Source organism: Macrotis lagotis, chromosome X, assembly GCF_037893015.1.
Source record: "Macrotis lagotis isolate mMagLag1 chromosome X, bilby.v1.9.chrom.fasta, whole genome shotgun sequence".
NCBI lineage: Eukaryota > Metazoa > Chordata > Mammalia > Peramelemorphia > Peramelidae > Macrotis > Macrotis lagotis.
This window is the reverse complement of record NC_133666.1, coordinates 315,619,329-315,638,823: the sequence shown is the minus strand read 5'-3', so window position 1 is coordinate 315,638,823 and position 19,495 is coordinate 315,619,329. Positions and strand designations below refer to the sequence as shown.

General features: G+C 33.4%; 1 pseudogene; it reads left to right on the top strand.

The window, feature by feature from the left end:
• Nucleotides 1-802: 802 nt before the first annotated feature.
• Nucleotides 803-19,495, top strand: part of LOC141499075 (ubiquitin carboxyl-terminal hydrolase 14-like) — a 54,551-nt pseudogene continuing 35,858 nt past the window's right edge.

Sequence of the window (19,495 nt, the reverse complement as noted above, 5' to 3'; positions counted from 1 at the left end):
CTCAATCTTCCCTACACAAAGAATTGATTAGTTAGCTTTATACATAATAGATTCCCATAAATGGAGAAGCACTAATGTTTCTTATGTTTTAATATATTTTAAGGTAATTAACAGGAATTTACAGTTTTTTCCCTTCCTTTCTTATTTTTAAGAGGACTAAGTATTGGGGTATGTTCAGTAACAGGAAATTTTATCATCACAGGTTTTGAATGGAAGATACCATTTCTACCCCTTCTTCCAAGTAAAAGCAGCTGGCTCTTAAAGTGAAGACAGAACTTGGATCTAGGCATGTCTGCTAAGCTTTATTTTTGAAGATGTCTCAAGAAACAGACTGCTTGCATGGACCATATGTGCACCAGCACCTGATAATGAAAACTAATGGATTGGCTTGTTTAATTCCTTGGTTTATTAATAATCATTTAAAAATAAATAACTTTTCATTAGAAGTTTGCTTAAAGTCTGATTTGCCTTGCAGAATTTTTTTTTGCTTCCAAATGAAAACTTTCAGAAAATTACCATCTCTGAAAACTGAAATTGTTGGCAATAGTTTAAAAGAAGGTTTAAGAATTCAGAATGAGACTTCCAGCCAAGATATCAGAGAGAAGACAGGTACTGGTCTTTCCTCATATATAATATGAAACAAACCTCTTAACAGAAATTTGATAAAAAAAAAAAAGATAAAGAAGCTAGGAGAAAAACATCTATGAACAAGGTTTGTCTTTGGGGATTGTGAGTGAGCCAAGAGCAGAGAGAAGAAAGCCAGGGGGAGCAGTGTGAGAGCCGATCTACCCTAAATTCAGTAATGGAGGCTTTGACTGTGGGAGCTGAGACCCAAGACCCAACTAGGCCACAGAGCCTTAGCCTGGGGAAATCCAGCATGGCTGGATGGCGAGTTCCAATGCAAACAGTTTCAGAGTGTGACTGGACTTCTATCTGCTGGGCTCAGGGTATCTGGAGGACCATGGACTACATAATTTAATTTCAGCTGAGTCCTCAGAACAAATGCAATAAGAGCCCAGCCCCACCCCCACCCCCAGGGGGGCAGGTGCAGAAGGGCACCTTCAGCTGAATAGGGAATTTATTTACCTGGCACCAGGGCCCAGGCCACATAGCTTACAGGTAAAAGTATCCAACAGTGAAAACTCACCCTTTCCAGGCCTAGAGATAGGGCCTCAAATCAAGGTTATAGACACTCCAGATAAAGCAACCAACACCACCTACTCATCAGGCAACTTGGAGTTACTAAGCCAAGTGAGCAAAGCTTCTAGCACCCCCCTACTTGCTGGCCCTCTTGGAGTTACTAAAGCCAATGAGCAAAATCTCTGGCATCCCTTACTGGACCAGCCAATTTGGAGTTACTAAAACCAGTGAGCAAAGCCTCTAGGGATATTAACACCATACCTCTGTGAACCTGTCCCTTCCTCAACACAAAATTTTAGAAAATGAAGAAAGATCAATGGAAAGGTGGGTCCATAGAAAACTACCAAGGAGGCAAAGACATTAACTAAGAGAGATGTAGAGCTTTCCTTTTTTAGGTTTTTGCAAGGCAAATGGGGTTAAGTGGCTTGCCCAAGGCTACACAAACAGGTAATTATTAAGTGTCTGAGGCCTGATTTGAAATCAGGAACTCCTCACTCTAGGGCGGTGCTCTATCCACTGCTTCAACTAGCCACCCTGAGATCTAGAACTTCTGAGGAGAATATGATTTGGTCTCCAGTCCAGAAAGACTTCCTTGAAGAAATGAGGAAGGAGTTGAAAAATTAATTGGAAAATTTGGGAAAAGAAATCCAATAGAAAATTAAACATCGCAATAAGACAAATCCTTGGAAAATACAATTGGACAAATGGAAAAAGAAAATAATTCTCTCAAAATCTCAATTGAATAAATGGAAAACTCCTTCAAAAATTTAATTGACAAATTGGAAAATAGTTGCAAAAGGTAAATGAAGAAAATTCTTATCTTTAAAAAAAGAAAAGAAAGGAGTCTGTGGAAACTAATGATTTCATGAGGCAACAAGAATCTTTTAAACAAAACCAAAAAATAAAAAAATATAGAAAATGTAAAAACCATCAAAAACCATTACATGCAATTAGAATAACCTAGAAGCATTTCCAATAAGATCAGCAGTGAAACAAGGATGCCAATTATAACCTCAGAAAATATAAAATACCTGGGAGTCTTTTTGTCAAGGCAGACTCAGAAACTTTTTGAAAACAATTATAAAACACTTCTTGGGCAGCTAGGTGTCATAGTGGATAAAGCACCGGCCCTGGGTTCAAATCTAATCTCAGACACTTAATGATTAGCCAGCTGTGTGGCCTTGGGCAAGCCATTTAACCCCGTTTGCCTTGAAAAACCCTAAAAAAAATTAAAAAATAAAATAACACACATCTCACACAAATAAAATCAGTTTTAAATAACTGGGCAAATATCAACTGGTCATGGATAGGTCAATTTAATATAATAAAAATTTCAATTCTAGTTGAATAATTTATTTAGTGCCCTACCAATCAAAATTCCAAAAAAAATTACTTTAATGAGTCAGAAAAAAATTGAAAGTAAATTCATATGGGACATAAAAAGTCATGAATTTCCAGGGATTTAATGAAAAAAGTGCAAAGGACTTTGGACTTGGACTTGGACCTACCAAATCTAAAATTTTATTATAAAGCATTAGTCAGTTGAAAACTGTCTGGTATTGACTAGGAAATAGAGTGGTGGATCAGGAGAATAGACAGTACAATAGCAGGAGATTATTATAGTAATCTGCTCTTTGAAAACTATGCAAAAATTTGTAAATTAGTATGGCAGAAACTTGTAGAAGACTAACATCTCACACCCTATACCAAGATAAGATCAAAATTGATACAGGATTTAGACATAAAAAACAATATTATAAGCAAACTAGTATATCAAGAATGAGTTTATAGTCAGATCTATGGAAAGAGAAATGGTTTATCATCAGTGAAGAGATGAAGAACATCATTAAAAACAAACTAGATAATTTTGATGACATTAAATTAAAAAGGTTTTGTACAGACTAAAGCACTGTAAGCAATATCAAAAAAATGTAGTAAGGTGGGAAACAATTATTTTTTTTTCATTTTTGCAAGGCAATGGGGTTAAGTGCTTGCCCAAGGCCACACAGCTAGTAATTATTAAGTGTCTGAGGCCAGATTTGAACTCAGGTACTCCTGACTCCAGGGCTAGTGTTCTATCCACTGCACCACCTAGCTGCCCCAGGAACAATTTTTAAACTAGTATTTCTGACAGAAGACTCATTTCTAAAATATATATTGACCGGAGTCAAATTTATAAACAAAGGAAAACAAACAAAACAAGTCATTCCCCAATTGGCAAATACAAATGTTCAAATATTTGCAAGAGCAATTTACAGATGATGAAATCAAAGTGATCAACAGTCATGTGAAAAATTGCTCTAAATCATTACTTATTAGAGAAATGCAAATTAAAGCAACCCTGAGGTACTACCTCACACCTCTCAGACTGGCCAATATGATCAGAAAAGGCAATGATCAGTGTGGGAAGGGATGTGGCAAAACTGGGACATTAATACATTGTTGGTGGAACTGTGAACTCATCCAATCTTTCTGGAGAGCAATTTGGAATTTTGCCCAAAGGGCAAAAAAATGTACATACCCTTTCATCCAGTAATACCACTACTGGGTATATACCCTGAAGAGATCAAGAAAAAGAGTAAAAATTTCCCTTGTAAAAAATATTCATAGCAGCCAAATTTGTGGTGGCAAAGAATTAGAAGTTAGGTGAATAGTCCTTCAATTGGGGAATGGCTTAACAAAGTGTGGTATATGCATGATAAGGTACAGTATTGTTGTATTAGAAACCAGCAGGGAATGGAATTCAGAGTATCCTAAAAAGATTTGCATGTACCCCTGCTTAATGAGATGAGCAGAACCAGAAGAACATTGTACACCCCAATAGCAAAATTGGGGTGATAATCAGCATTAATGGAATTGCTCATTCCATCAGTGCAACAATCAGAAACAGTTTTGGAGTATCTGTGATGGTGAATACTATCTGTACCCAGAAAGAATTGTGGAGTTTGAACAAAAACCAAAGTCTATTACCTTTAATTTATAAAAAAAAAAATCTTATGTAATTTTGCCAAGTCTTATATTTTATTTTTTCCCTTAAATATATGATTTCTTGGGCAGCTAGGTGGCACAGTAGATAGTGCACCAACCCTGGAGTCAGGAGTACCTGAGTTCAAATCTGGCCTCAGACACTTAATAATTACCTAGCTGTGTGGCCTTGGGCAAGCCACTTAACCCCATTGCCTTGCCAGAAAAAAAAATACCTTAAAAAAAGACATTATTTCTCTCTCCACACATTCAGCTTTGTCAACATATAGCATGGAAACAATGTAAAGTCTAACAGACTGTCTTCTGTGGGGGTGGGGGAGGGAAGTGAGATTAGAGGAATAATCGTAAAATTCAAAAATAAATAAATATTAAAAAATAGAATTCAGAATGATAGGATTAGGTTAAAATCTGACCTCTGCTATTTACTGCCTATTGTTTCATTCAGTCAAGTTCCTTAAACTCTGTTGACCTGGGATCACAAGAACATTGATATGGATTGAAAAGGAACTCAGAAGTAATTTAGTCTAAACTGTTTGCTTGACAAAGAAGGAAAGGGAGACTGAGAGGAATTATAACTTACCCAATTCTATATGGGTAGCAAACAGAAATAAGATTTGGAATTTGTTTTCAATTCATTATTCTTTCTACTGAGTCAAGCTATCTCATTAACCTAGTATCTAAAAAGGAATCAGATTATATGACCTGTCACATGAACCACTCTCAAATTTTATGATTCAAGAAAAAGACCTTAATTCATGTACTTTATCCTCCAGATCCATCTAACAATGTAGAAAAAAAAACTTTCTCAAAGTTATATGTAACTAAGTTTTATTTTATTACTGTGTAACTATGTCTGACATTCATTCACATCCAACATATTCTGAATGTATTCCTCGTCCAATCAACAAGACTTGGATCATTATTTTTTTCTGACTAATGGAAGGGTTTAAGTGAATAAATAGCAGATAGAAGATTGCAAGGGTGATGTTTTATGTTATGGAAACATTTCAAGCCATTTTAAAAGGATTTGTTACAATCTATTTGCATTTCCTTTGGGAAAAAAATGTTGAATTTTTTGTTTTTGATTCTTTAATTTTATTTTTTCAATTACATGTAAATATAATTCTAAGCAGTCATTTTTGAAACATTTTGCAGTATACATTTTTTACGTCCTTAGCTTCCCTCCCCCTTCCCAAGTCAGTTAGTGATATAAATTATACATCTACAATTATGCTAAAGGTATTTCCGTATTACTCATATTGTGAAAGAAGAATTAGAACTGTTTTTCAATGGATAAAAAAGTAAATTTTGCAAGTGAAAACTGTATGTTTTCGCCTACGTTTCAGATTCCATAACTTTTTCATTACGTATGGATGGCAATTTCCATCCCATATATTTTGGAACTCTCTTTGTTCACTGCATTGTTGAAAAGAGCTAGGTCTATCATACTTGATCATCATACTGTGTGGCTGTTGCTTTGTAAAGTGTTCTCCTGGGAATTAGCATCACTTATCATCATTTGATATGTCTTTCCAGGTTTTTCTGAAATCTATCTGTTCATGTTTTCTCATATAACAATAGTGTTCTATCTCATTTATATACCACAAATTGTTCAGTCATTCCCCAATTAATGCATATCACCTCACTTTTCAATTCTTTGTCACCACAAAAAAGCTGCTATAAATATTTATGTACTTGTAGTCTCTTTATCAATTTTTAAGATCCCTTTAGTATACAGATCTAATAATAGTATTACTGGATTAAAGGGAATACACAAATTAATACCCATTAGACATAGTTCCAAATTGCTCTCAAGAATGGTTGTGTCAATTCACAACTCCACCCAGAGTGTATTAATGTCTTACTTTTCCAATATCTCCAACAAAACTTGTTGTTTCCCCCTTTCTGTCAATCTAACAGATGTAAAATGGTTCCTCAGAGTTGCTTTAATTTGCATTTCTTTAATCAATAGTGACTTACAGAAATTTTATATGACAAAAGTTACTTTTAATGTCTTCCTCTGAAAACTACCTTTGCATATTATTTGATAATGTTTATTAATTAGAGAATTAATTTTATTCTTATATATGACTCAATTCTATATTTTAGAAATAATGATTTTATCAGAAAGACTGACCATAACATTCACTTCCCAACTTTTTACTTTCCTTCTAATCTTGTTTGCATTGGTTTGGTTTGTGTAAAACTTTTCAATTTATTATAATTAAAATTATCCATTTTTAAATGAATGCTGAATTTTAGTTTCTATTTGCTTTGATATCATCTATACCAGAGTTCTACTCCACCATTTGTTAGATCTTATGCAGTCCACTGAAACACTCTCAATATATTCTCATGCACCTTTCACTTCTAGTTAATCAGCTAATATCAACAGGACTCTGAGATCAGGCATGACTGGATGTGTAGATGGAGAGGAGGATGGACATAAAGCCAATTTTCAATAGAGTTAGTTCATCCTGCACTTTGAATCCCAAATAATGCACAAATAAACAAACACAAACAAAAAACACATTTCCGAGTAGCGAATTGTGTTGATGAGAAAAGGAACATATGTGTTTCCTGTGATGATTCTTCACCTAAATGAATAGTTCATTACATATTAGTTTATGGGGGACAATCAATAAGAAAAAAAAAATATTTCGCTTAGTCATGAAATAGCTCCTTTGTAGTATTAGAGAGCATAAAATCATCTATCAAAACACATAATTCATATTCAGAAAGTATTCTCATCATCAGGCCTTCTCTGAAAATAAGATTTGAATTTTGATTTTGTTTCTGCATTTATATTTGAAACAAAAACAATATTTTGCTGAGTATATACTACAGACTTGAAATATTTCTTTCATGACTCATTATTTACTGTTAACTGGGATCCAGGTGAATTTATCTTGTTAGTAAAGTGAGGTAATTAAATGGTTGAAATCTTGCTGTTTATGAATACCCTCTGCTTTTTATTACCAATCTTCTTGATTTCATTTTATCTGTAACTTCTAAATTTGGCTTCAACATCATCATATTGTACACCAGTAAATCTATTATTGCAATTTTAGTACCTTGCATTTTGGAGTTGTAATTTAGCATTCAAAATTATTTTGCTTAATAATTAGAAAATATAAAAGTTCTTGGAATAAAAGGTCAATAAGTTAACTTTAAACAATAACAAATTTTTTCAATAATTTTAGCAAGGGTGCTACAATAAGCAGTCAAAAACATGACTTAACTATCTAAATGTAACAAATTCTCAATTCTCCATTTGAGTTCTATCTAACATTCAATTTCTTTCTGGTGTGAGAAAAGAATATTATTTCTATGCTTAAATTTATTGTCATGAACTATTGCTATCTTATTTTAATTAAACTGCTCCAACTAATATTAATCTTATATATTCTAGCACAAACTTCATATTCCCTTGTTGGAAATAGTGTACAATTCTAAAGTGAATTTCCCTTCTGTGACTCCCAGAAACATTAAAAATTTATTTGAAATATTATAAAGTTTTCCCTGAAGTTTCTTTTCTCTAGCTAAAAAAATCACAGTACCTAGTATTAATTTGCTGGCTATATCTTTCAGCTTTTTAGTCATTTTTCATTACTCTGAATCCTTCAAAAATGATTCATTTCTTAATTTTTAGCATACTCATTATCCAGGCAAAAATTTTGTATAGGTGTGTCTATTCATCATGGTGATAAGTAGACTTAAAACTCAAGATTTCCAATTCCTTTGAATCATTTTACTGTTATTATTAATTTTGTGCTAATATGATAGAAATTTTCTGTGTTTTTGGTGAGATTATTATTATTATACGGGGAATTATAAGTAGAGTTAATCTTAAACCAGTTTTGAAATTAATGAGAATTTTCCCTGACATCGTGTGAGAAATATTTTACTTTTGAATCTAACTGCATTTTCCTCTTTAGTATCTATATTTCATTCTCATTTTATTAATCCCATGCTAGATATCTTCCCAGTTTTAAGCAATATCTATACTATATTTTTGTATGCTTCTCTTTCTTGTAGAATATAATTTCTTTGGGCGGCTAGGTGGTGCAGTGGATAAAGCACCGGCCCTGGAGTCAGGAGTACCTGGGTTCAAATCTGGTCTCAGATACTTAATAATTACCTAGCTGTGTGGCCTTGGGCATGCCACTTAACCCCATTTGCCTTGCAAAAAAAGAATATCATTGCTTTGAAGAATGTATTCATTTTTAAAAATATTTAGTTTTAATTATATTAGTCATTACATCAAATTGTAATTGTCTGGCAATCATTTAGATTTTGGACTTTTATTCTCAGTTATTATTTTGGTGAGGTGAAAACTTGTGACTGATTGTATTTAATGCCTACTGTATAAATATATGCAGTCATAAAATGATTATATTTCAAGAATTAGAAGGCATGAGTTTCTATACATAAGTGCAGTTCATAATTACTGACACAACGGAGACAACTTCATACAAAACATTGTACTAAGCTGACTTTACATATTTGTGCAGTCAGATAAATACAAGCACTAAAACTTGGACAATATCACAAGAATATATTTTCATGGCATAGGGAATTCCATTATTTAATCCACTGGAGGCAAATAAAAGTAAAGGGGATAAAAGAAAATATAGCATCTAGTAACAGAATGTGGTTCTCTTCTGATTCTAGAGATTACCCCCTAATTATTGGTCATTGAATAAATTTCATTTACCATTTTTGCTATAATCAATTACATAATCTAATAGGACTTTTATTTCTTTTATAAAGACAATGTATTTACAAATATGTACAGGACCTCTACTTGTCTTTTAGATGTCTTATTTGGTCCATATGGTCAACCCACATATTGAACACGAATTGTTCACTTCTTTATATTGTTGTAGTGTCATGATCCATACAAAATTTTCTTTATGATAGCTAAATAAACATTGCTACTTGTTCTCTCTTAATATCTCTCTTTTCATTAAAGGATACTATCTTTCTGAATTCTATATGAATATAATACAAATATTGTTACAAAATACCAAGTCATTCAAGCAGGTATCAGCTATCAAGCAATTATTACATGTTTTCTATGTGACAGACATAGAAATATCTAGGAATACAAAGAAATACCAAAAATGTCCCCATTCTCAAAGACTTAATATTCTAATAGGGAAGAATACTGGTGATGCACTCATAAATATAGAACAATCAATTTTCTGATAAAAAAAACTTAATCAACACTTATGAACATTTAATCTATATTATCAATAATTTCATCATCATTTTCTTAAGTCAAAAAACCACCATCAACAGATATAAATATAACACAACAACAAAGCTTAAGCCATGATTTTTGGAGAATGGCAAATGATCACACAGAAAATTTAACTTTAACTTCTCAGGAGTTGGTGAAAACAGGGTTCTGACTATTCCTAGCAACAAAATATACATAAACATATACCAGACATGCACAAATACAAACACGCACACACACACAGAGGCAGAAATTGTGTACCTAATTCTAGCATCTCTACAAAGATGCTTAATCTTTCTAAGAAAATCTTTCCAAAGAAGACTTTCCAAGCTTATAACTTGACCTTGGGTTTTGATAGTATTACTAAAGAAAAACTAACTTTCATTATTCCTTTGAGGTAATCAACATCACAATGGGGAAGATGGTAATAAGATATTTGCATAGTCATCTACAGAGAACTTCTAAGTGTGTCATCATACAGCACAATCTTCAGAAGTCATAATAATATTTGTTTTAATCTTCATATAGTTCCAATAAAGGTTCATAAGTCATTGTGTAGTATCATAGTATGTTCATAAGCTGTCATATACGTTCTCCTTGGGGTTTTCACCTTGTGAGATGTTATAAATACCATTTCTTCTCTTTGAAATAAAAGACTTGTGAAAGTAACTTTGATCAACCTAGTTGGACTTTGTTCTAGGCTAGAGGATGCTATCAACTTTTCAGAAATTTGGACATTGCATTTAAGACTTAGAAGAGTGGTTATCAGAATTTTTGTACTCAACATAATAATATTTTTCTGAGTCACACTCTAACTGGATGAAAGAGCACAGTAAATACTGTCAGTAATCAAGTGATGGCTTAATTATTTTCATTGCTAGGAAAAGATTTGTATATCTCCTGATTGGAGCAGCACATTGCTATAGTGAAAGCACAGATTATATACATGAATAATAAGGATGAGGAAGGTGATACACAACACAATAAAAGGCTTGAGGAGTTTTTCATGAATACCCATATTTTGTATGGGTACAGAACAAGTTAGGAAGCGTTCTCATTCACTTCATTTAATAGAGGCAGTCTCAGATCAGGGAAAGAATGTAGGAATGTCATGACTAATGAACTGCTCCAGTCTGATTTGTTCTCTCTGACTTCCAAGTCACTTTCCTGGGAAAATTAATCTCTAAAAATTATAGGATTAACTTCTAGCCAAGATGGTGGAGAGAAGACAGACTCAGTGTTAAAATCTCCTGATATTCCCTCATAAACAATATGAAACAAACCTCTTAACAGAAATCCAATCTAAAAAAAAAACAGAAAGAAAAGCCAGGAGAAGAAAATCTACCTCAGGATTTGTCTTCTATGATCCTGGGTAAGTCCAGGCTTAGAAGGCAGACTCTGCCAGGAGCATGGGACCTTGTGAGAGCCTGGGAGCCTAGATTAGCCTTGGGTTAGCCTGATTAGCAGCAGGACACTAGCCTGGGAACCTGAGAGCCTGAGACCCAGACTGGCTTAATCAGGTGTGGGGCTAGAGCCTGGTTGGCCATGGGGGCTCAGGAAATCAAGGGAGCAGAGGCATTGGTTGTGGTGCTGACCATCTGGAGCTTGCAGGCAGGGCTGGAGGGAGATTTCCTTTGCCAGAGAGCTGAAGACATTGATCCCTGGACTCCTCTTGTCTGGAAGGAACTCAGAGTCAGTACCTTCATTTCAGTTTAAGCCTCTTCCCAGAACAAACACAATTACAACCTATCTTCCTCCCCAGGCTAAGGCTAAGCAGCAGAACAACCTCAGCTGTGAATAAGGAGAGTGATTACCTCACCCCAGGATATAGTACACCATTGATCAAAGATAAATGTATTCAGTAGCTTCAATCCCTCCATCCAGTTCAAGGGAGAGGGCCTCAATCATGGTCACAGACACTCCAGAGAAACCAACCAGCACTGGCCAGGTGGAGATGCTACACTCAGTGAGCAAAATATCTAGCACCACCTACACACAGTGAGTATAGTCTAAAGGGATCCCAAGAACAAACCTCTGTGAACCAGCCCCTCCCCAACGCAAGGTTTTAGGATGATGAAAAGAAGCCAGTGGAAAAAAAAGGGTCCGTAGAAAAATACTTGGAAGGAAAAGACACTAACTCAGACCTAGAACCTCCGAGGAGAATATGACCTGCTCTCCAGTACAGAAAGACTTCATTGAAGAAATAAGGAAGGAGTTAAAAAATCAATTAGAAAATTTTAGAGGGAAAATTAACACCTTGCAAAAAGAAAACAATTCCCTCAAAACCTCAATTGGTCAAATGGAAAACTCTTACAAAAATAGAATTGACCAATTGGAAAATGAGTTACAAAAGGTCAATGAAAAAATTCTTCTCTAAATAAAAAGAATAAATCTGTGGAAACTAATGATTTCATGAGATAGCAAGAGTCTATTAAACAAAACCAAAAAATCAGAAAAATAGCATAAAATGTGAAATTAATCATCAGCAAAACCACTGACCTCAAGAATAGATTGAGGAGGGACAACCTGATAATTATAGGCCTTCCTGAAAACATTGAAGAGGGAACAAAAAGGCCTGGACTTAATATTACAGGATTTAGAGTTGGAAAATTGTCCTGATATCATGGAACTAGAGGAAAAAATAGTTATTGAAAGAATACACCAATCCCCTCCAGAAAGATATCCTAAAATGAAAACATCAAGAAATGCTGTGTCCAAATTCCAGAACTATCAGATAAAAGATAAAATCTTTCCAATAGTCAGAAAGAAACAGTTTAAATATCAAGGAGCCACAGTAAGGATTATGCAGGACCTAGCTGAGTCAACATTATGGGACCAAAGTGCCTGGAATGAGATATTCTGAAGAGCAAGTGAACTTAGAATGCAGCCAAGAATCCACTATGCCTCAAAACTGAACCTTCTCTTCCAGGGAAAGATGGTCATTTAATGAAATGGGAGACTTCCTACAATTCCTGATGAAAAGATCAGAGTTAAAGAGAAAATGTGGACATAAAACAATGAGGTTCAAAAACATGAAAAGGATAAAAAAAAGGGGGGCTGTAAATAGGAAAAAAATCCTGCTATCAAATAAGAAGAAACTGGCTATATCCCAGAATGGGAAAAAAGATTCTCATAACTCTTAAGAATTGTAACTCTGTCAGAGAGAATATACTTAGCCAGAAATGATGGATGGTCATGATTTATCCATGAGACTGCTATCCAATTGGATGAAACTGGCTAAATCTGTATTTGGGAGAAAGACTCTAATAACTCACTAGAATTGTAGCTCTATTAGAGGAAATATACGCAGCCAGAAGCAATGGATAGTCATGACTTTTTATGACTCAACGAAAATGACTTAAAAATGCTACCCCCTTATAAAGGGGGGCAAGAAGGAGACAGGAGGATGGAGGGGATTGAATGGGTTAAATCTCATTACATAAAGAGGAATAAAAGACCTATTGTAATAGAGGGGAAGAAGGGAGAAGATTAGAAACACCTGAATCTTTATCTCATCAGACTTGGCTTAATGTTATGTTATATACACACACATAGAATTAACTTAAGAACCATCTTACCTTGCAAGTATTAAAAGGGGAAAAGGGGTGGGAGGGACAGAGACAGGGAGCAAAAGAAAAGGAAACTAACAGAAGGAAGGAAGGGAAAGAATATAGGACAAAGGGATAGGGCAAAGAAAGGGGAGGGGGTGGATATAGGGAGTCAAAAACACTGAAGGTGTCTATATTCAGAAACAAAATACTGAGGAAAATGGATAATTTTAAAAAGGGTGGAAAATACAATCAGAGGGAAGAAAACATGGAGGGCAATAAATTAATTATTATTTTGAATGTGAATGGGATGGCCTCTCCTTTAAAACATAAGCAAATAGCAGAGTGGATTAAAAAACCAGAATCCTACAATATACTGCTTACAAGAAACTCCTCCAAAATAGAGATACAGATGGAGTAAAGGTAAAAGGTTGGAGCAAAATATATTATGCTTCTGCTGAAATGAAAAAAGCAGGGGTAGCAAACATTATCTCAGACAAAATAGCTGTAAAAATAGAAAACATTAAAAGAGATAAGGAAGGAAACTATATCCTTCCAAAAGCTGCCATGGACAATGAAGATATTTCAATATAGAATATGTATGCACCCAATGTGATAGCATCCAAATTGTCAGAGGAAAAGCTGAAAGAACTACAGGAAGATGTAGAAAGGAAAAATCTACTAGTGGGAGAGCTCAACCTCCCTCTCTCAGATTTAGATTAATGTTATCATAACATAAACAAGAAAGAAGTTAAGGAAGTAAATAGATTGTTAGAAAACCTATATTTGATATACTTATGAAGGAAATTGAATGGGGATAGAAAGGAATATAATTTTTTTTCTGCAGTACATTGCACTTACACAAAAATTGACCATGTACTAGAGCATTAAACCCTATTGACCAATTGCAGAAAGGCAGAAATAGTGAATACATCTTTCTCATATCATAATGCAATAAAAATCATATGCAATATTGGAACTGGGAGATATAGACCCAAAACTAATTGGAAACTAGATAACCTCATTTTAACAAATAAGTGGATAAAGCAATAAATTATAGGAAAAATTAATTATTTTATCCTAGATGATGACAATAAAGAAACAATGTTCCAAAGCCTATGGGATACACTCATGGTGGTTGTCAGGGGATATATTATATATTTAATTGCTTACATGAATAAATTAGACAAAGTGGAAATGAATGAACTAAATATTCAACTAAAAACATTTGAAAAAGAACCAATTAAAATATCACCTTTAAATACCAAATTAGAAATTCTAAAAATTAAAAGAGAAATTATAGAAAAAATCAAATAATTATTGAATTAAAAAATAAAACCAACAGTTTCTGTTATGAAAAAAACAATTAAATTTTTAAACCTCTGATTAATTTGATTAAAAGAAAGAAAGAAGAAAACGAAATTGCTAGCATCATAAATGAAAAATGTGAACTAACCACCAAAGCGGAGGAAATTAAAGCAATAATTTGGAATTACTTTGCCTAACTCTATGGCAATAAATTTGACAATGTAAGTGAAATGGATGAATTTTTGCAAAAATATAGGATGCCCAGGTTAAATGCAGAGGACATTAAATACTTAAACAGCCCTATGTCAGAAAAAGAAATTCACCAAGGCATGATTGAAGTCATTAACAAAAAATCACGAGGGCCTGATGGATTCACAATTGAATTCTATCAAATACTTTAGGAACAATTCATTCCAATTCTCTATAAACTCTTTGGAAAAATGAGTGAAGAAAGAAATCTGCCCAACTCTTTCTATGAAAACAATATGGTGCTGATACCTAAACCAGGAAGAGTTAAAACATATAAAGAAAATCACAGACCAATCTCCCTGATGAATATAGATGCAAAAATCTTAAATAAAACATTAGCAAATCAATTACAACAAGTTATCACTAGGATAATCCATAATGACCAAGTAGGATTTATCCCAGGATGCTGGGTTGGTCCATTATTAGGAAAATTGTGAGTATAATTAATTTTATAAATAACAAACTCAGAAATCATATGATTATATCAATAGATGTTGAAAAAGCTTTGGACAAAATTAAGAACCTATTTCTACTAAAAACACTAGAGAGTGTTGGGATAAATGGTTTGTTCCTTAGAATAATAAGCAATTTCTATCTGAAACCATCAACAAACATTATATTCAACAGGGATAGGCTAGACCCATTCTAAATAAGATCAGGGTGAAAAAAGGATGCCCCTCATCAAGACTACTATTCAATATTTTATTAGCAATGCTAGCTTCAGAAATAAGAGAAGAAAAAGAAATAGAAGGAATTAGAACTGGGAAGGAAGAGACAAAACTTCCACTTTTTGCATATGACATGATGGTATACAAACAGAAACGCCCCAAAAAATCATCTAAAAAACTTCTGGAAACAATTAGCAACTTTAGCAAAGTCACAATGCACTCTCACAAATCCTCAAAATTTCTGTGTATGACTAGCAAGATACAGCAGAAAGAGGTAGGAATGAAACCCCATTCAAAGTAACCTCAGACAATATAAAATACATGGGAATCTGTTTGCCATGGTAGACTCAAAAACTTATCATACAAATAAATTCAGATTTAATAAATGGGCAGATGTTCACAGCTCATGGATAGGCTGAGCTAATATAATACAAATGACAATTTTACCAGAACTAAACTATTTCTTTAGTGCCCTACCACCCAAAAATCCAAAAAATTATTTTAATGAGTTACAAAAAGTTATGTGTAAATTCATATGGAGAAATAAAGTCAGGAATTTCCAGGTATTCAATGAAAAAAAGTGCAAAAGAAGGTTGTTTAGCCTTATCAGATCTAAAATTATATTACAAAACATCAGTCATCAAAACTGGTATTGGCTAAGAAATTGAATAGTTAATCAGTGGAATAGACTAGGTGCAATAGCATGAGATGATCATAGTAATCTGCTCTTTGATATACCCAAATAGTCCAGCTTTTGGGATAAAATCTCTCACTTCGATAAAAATTGTTGGGAAAATTAGAAGTCATTATGTAAGAAACTTGGATTATATCAACACCACACACCCTATACCAAGATAAGATCAAAATGGATACAGGATTTAGACAAAAAATACTATAAGCAAACAAGAAGATCAAGGAGTAGTTTTCCTGTCAAATCTATAGAAAGGGAATCAGTTTATGAACAGGGAAGAGACAGAGCTTCTTTACAGACAAAACCACTGTAACCAAGATCAAAAGAACTGTAGTAAATTGGGAAATATTTTTTTACAACTATTTCTGACAAAGAGCTCATTTCCAAAATATACTGTGAACTGAGTCAAATTTTCAAAAAAAAAACAAAAAACAAGCCATTCCCCAATTGGAACATGGTCAAAGGATATGCAGAGGTAATTTATAGATGAGGAAATCAAAGTGGTCCACAGTTATATGAAAGATTTCTCTAAATTATTACTTATTAGAGAATTGTAAATTAAAACATCTCTGAGGCACCACTTCACACCTCTCAGACCGGCTATTATGACCAGAAAAGAAAATGTTGGACAGGATGTGGGAAATCTGGGACACTAATATATTTTGGTGCATCTGTGAAATCATTCCTACCTTTCTGGAAAGCAATTTGTAATTAGGCACAAAGGGCAACAAGAATGTGCATACCTTTTGATCCAGCAATACCATTACTGGGTCTATATCCTAAAAAGATTATGTAAAAGGGTAAAAACATCACCGGTTCAAAAATATTCCTGTTTACCACAACCCTGTTTGTGGCAAAGAATTGGAAATCAAATGAATGTCCATCAATTGGGGAATGGCTTAACAAACTGTGGTATATGTATGTGATGGAACACTATTGTTCTTTTAGAAACCAGGAAGGATGGGAATTCAGGGATGTCTAAAAGGACTTGAATGAACTGGTCCTGAGTGAGAAGAGCAGGACCAGAAAAATCATTATACACCCTAAGAGCAACAAAGGGGTAGATGATCAACCTCGATGAACTTGCTCATTCTATCAGTGCAATGATCAGGTACAATTTTGGGATATCTGTGATGTATAAAATACCCTCTGTATCCAGAGAAAGAATTGTGGAGTTTGAACAAAGACCAAAACTGATTACCCTTAATTTAGAAAGAAGAAAATTTATCTTACTATGTAATTTTGCTCTCTTATACTATGTTTTTTTCAGAGGATATAATTTCTCTCATCACATTCAACTTAGATCAATGTAGGCAATGGAAACAATGTAAAGACTTACAGCTTGCCTTCTGTGGGGGGTGTGGGGAAGGAAGCAAAATTAGGGTAAAAATTGTAAAACTTAATAAATAAAATATTTCTTTAAAAATGAATAAAATAACTGTGGACAGCTTTAAATACTTGTGAATCTTTCTCCCAAGACACACCCAGAAATTGTAGGAAAACAAGTATGAAGCAAATTTCACCCAAATAAAGTCAGATCTAAATAATTGGTAAATGTCAATTGCTCATGGTTAGCTTGAGCTAATATAATATAATGACAATTTTACCCAACTTTCATTACTTATACAATTCCATAACAATCAAACTACTAAATAGTTATTTTTACTGAGCTATAAAAACAGTAAAAAAAATTCATCTGTAAGTACAAAATGTCAACGATAGTAAGGGAATTGATGAAAAATTATACAGAAAGGTATCCTACCTTTGCCAGATATGAAACTATACTATAAAGCAACAATTATCAAAACTGTCTGGTAGTGATTAAGAAATAGAGTAATGAATTAGTGGAATGAATAAGTAGAATAATATAGGTTCAAAAGAAAAGTAGTCAATGACTATGGTAATCTAATTTTTGGAAATTCCAAAGATATTAGTTTCTGGGCAAAGAATACATTAATTGATAAAAATTCTTGGGAAAACTGAAAAATAGTATGGCAAAAACTAGACATAGATCCACATCTCTCATCCTATTGCAAAATAAGGTCAAAATGAGTAAAGGATTAAGACATAAAGGGCAGCATCATAAATGAATTATGAAATATTCTATATGATCTATGAAAAAAGGCAATTTCATTACCAAATAAGAAATAGAGTGCATTGAAAACTGCAAAATGAATAATTTTTTCTATATTAAATTTAAAAGTTTTTGCACTAACAAAATCAATTTTGCCAAAATTTAAAGGAAAGCATAAAACAGGGAAATAATCTTCACAACTATAAATTCTGATAAAGGTCTCATTTCTAAAATAGATAATGGCTTCAAATGTATGTTTACAAGTCATTCCCTAAATGATAAATCTTCAAAGATATGAATGACAGTTTTCAAATGACTAAATAAAAACTAAATATAATCATATAAAAAGTTACAAATCATTACTGATTAGAGAAAAGCAAATTAAAACAACAATGAGGTATCACCTCATACCTATCAGACTGACCAAGATGAGAAAAAGGGAAAATGATCAATGTTGGCGAACTGGGAGGATTGGGACATTGATGGTGGAGTTGTGAACAATGTTGGAGAATGATATGGAACTATGACAAAAGAGCAATAAAAATGTTCATTCCCTTTGACCCAACTATTCCAATTCTAGTTCTATATATGCAGAAGAAATCATAAAAAAATGGAAAAGTCCCTCATGTGTCAAAATATTCATAGCAGCACTATTTGTAGTGGTAATGAATTAGAAATTGAAGGGATACCCATTAAATGGGGAATGTTTTCACAATTTATGGTACATGGATATTATGGAATAGTCTTGTTCTATATTAAATTATAAATGGACAGACTCTAGAGAAGCAAGGAAAGAATTGCAGGATCTGATGGTGAGTGAAGGGAGCATAACCAAGAGAACAATGTACATATTAATAACATTATGAGATGATAAATCCTGATGGATGCAGTTTCTCTCAGCAGTTCAGAGAGCTAGGATTAGCAACACCAGCTATGGACAATGTTATCACCATCCACAGGAAGAAAAACAAAACAAAATGACACAAAACAAAATTAAAAAAATCTTCAGCATCTGATGAACACTACATTCACCTTTTTTACAATTGATCTTGGCCAAAAGGCTGAGAAGCAATTACATTCACTTAAAAAAAAATCTCATGTATTTCTTTCCCTTAATACTAATTCCTCATATGTAAAATGACTAATCTGTAAAAATGTTTAACACAAATGTGTATATACAATATTAACGTTAATACTTTCTGCTGAGGGGAGGGGAGTGGTGAGGGATAGTGGAAGGAAAGCTTATAACTTAAAAATATACATAGGCTTATGGATGGATGTTGAAAACATTTCATAAAATGTATTTCAAAAAATATCAATAAAAAATTAAAAAAATAAACACAGGGGATTGTACCTGTCACTTGATGTCTCAAAGGTCCTATGATAGATATTAAAAGTGCCAATATGCTTTATGAATCCCATGTGAAAGAATTATACAAGGATATGGGATGAGAATTATCATGATGTTACCAGTCTACATTTTTAGCTTTACTATAAATTAATCCCATTTAAAAACAATAAATTTCAACAAAAATGACCTTTCAGTTTTTCTCTACACATGATATTACATCTCCATTTCTATGCCTG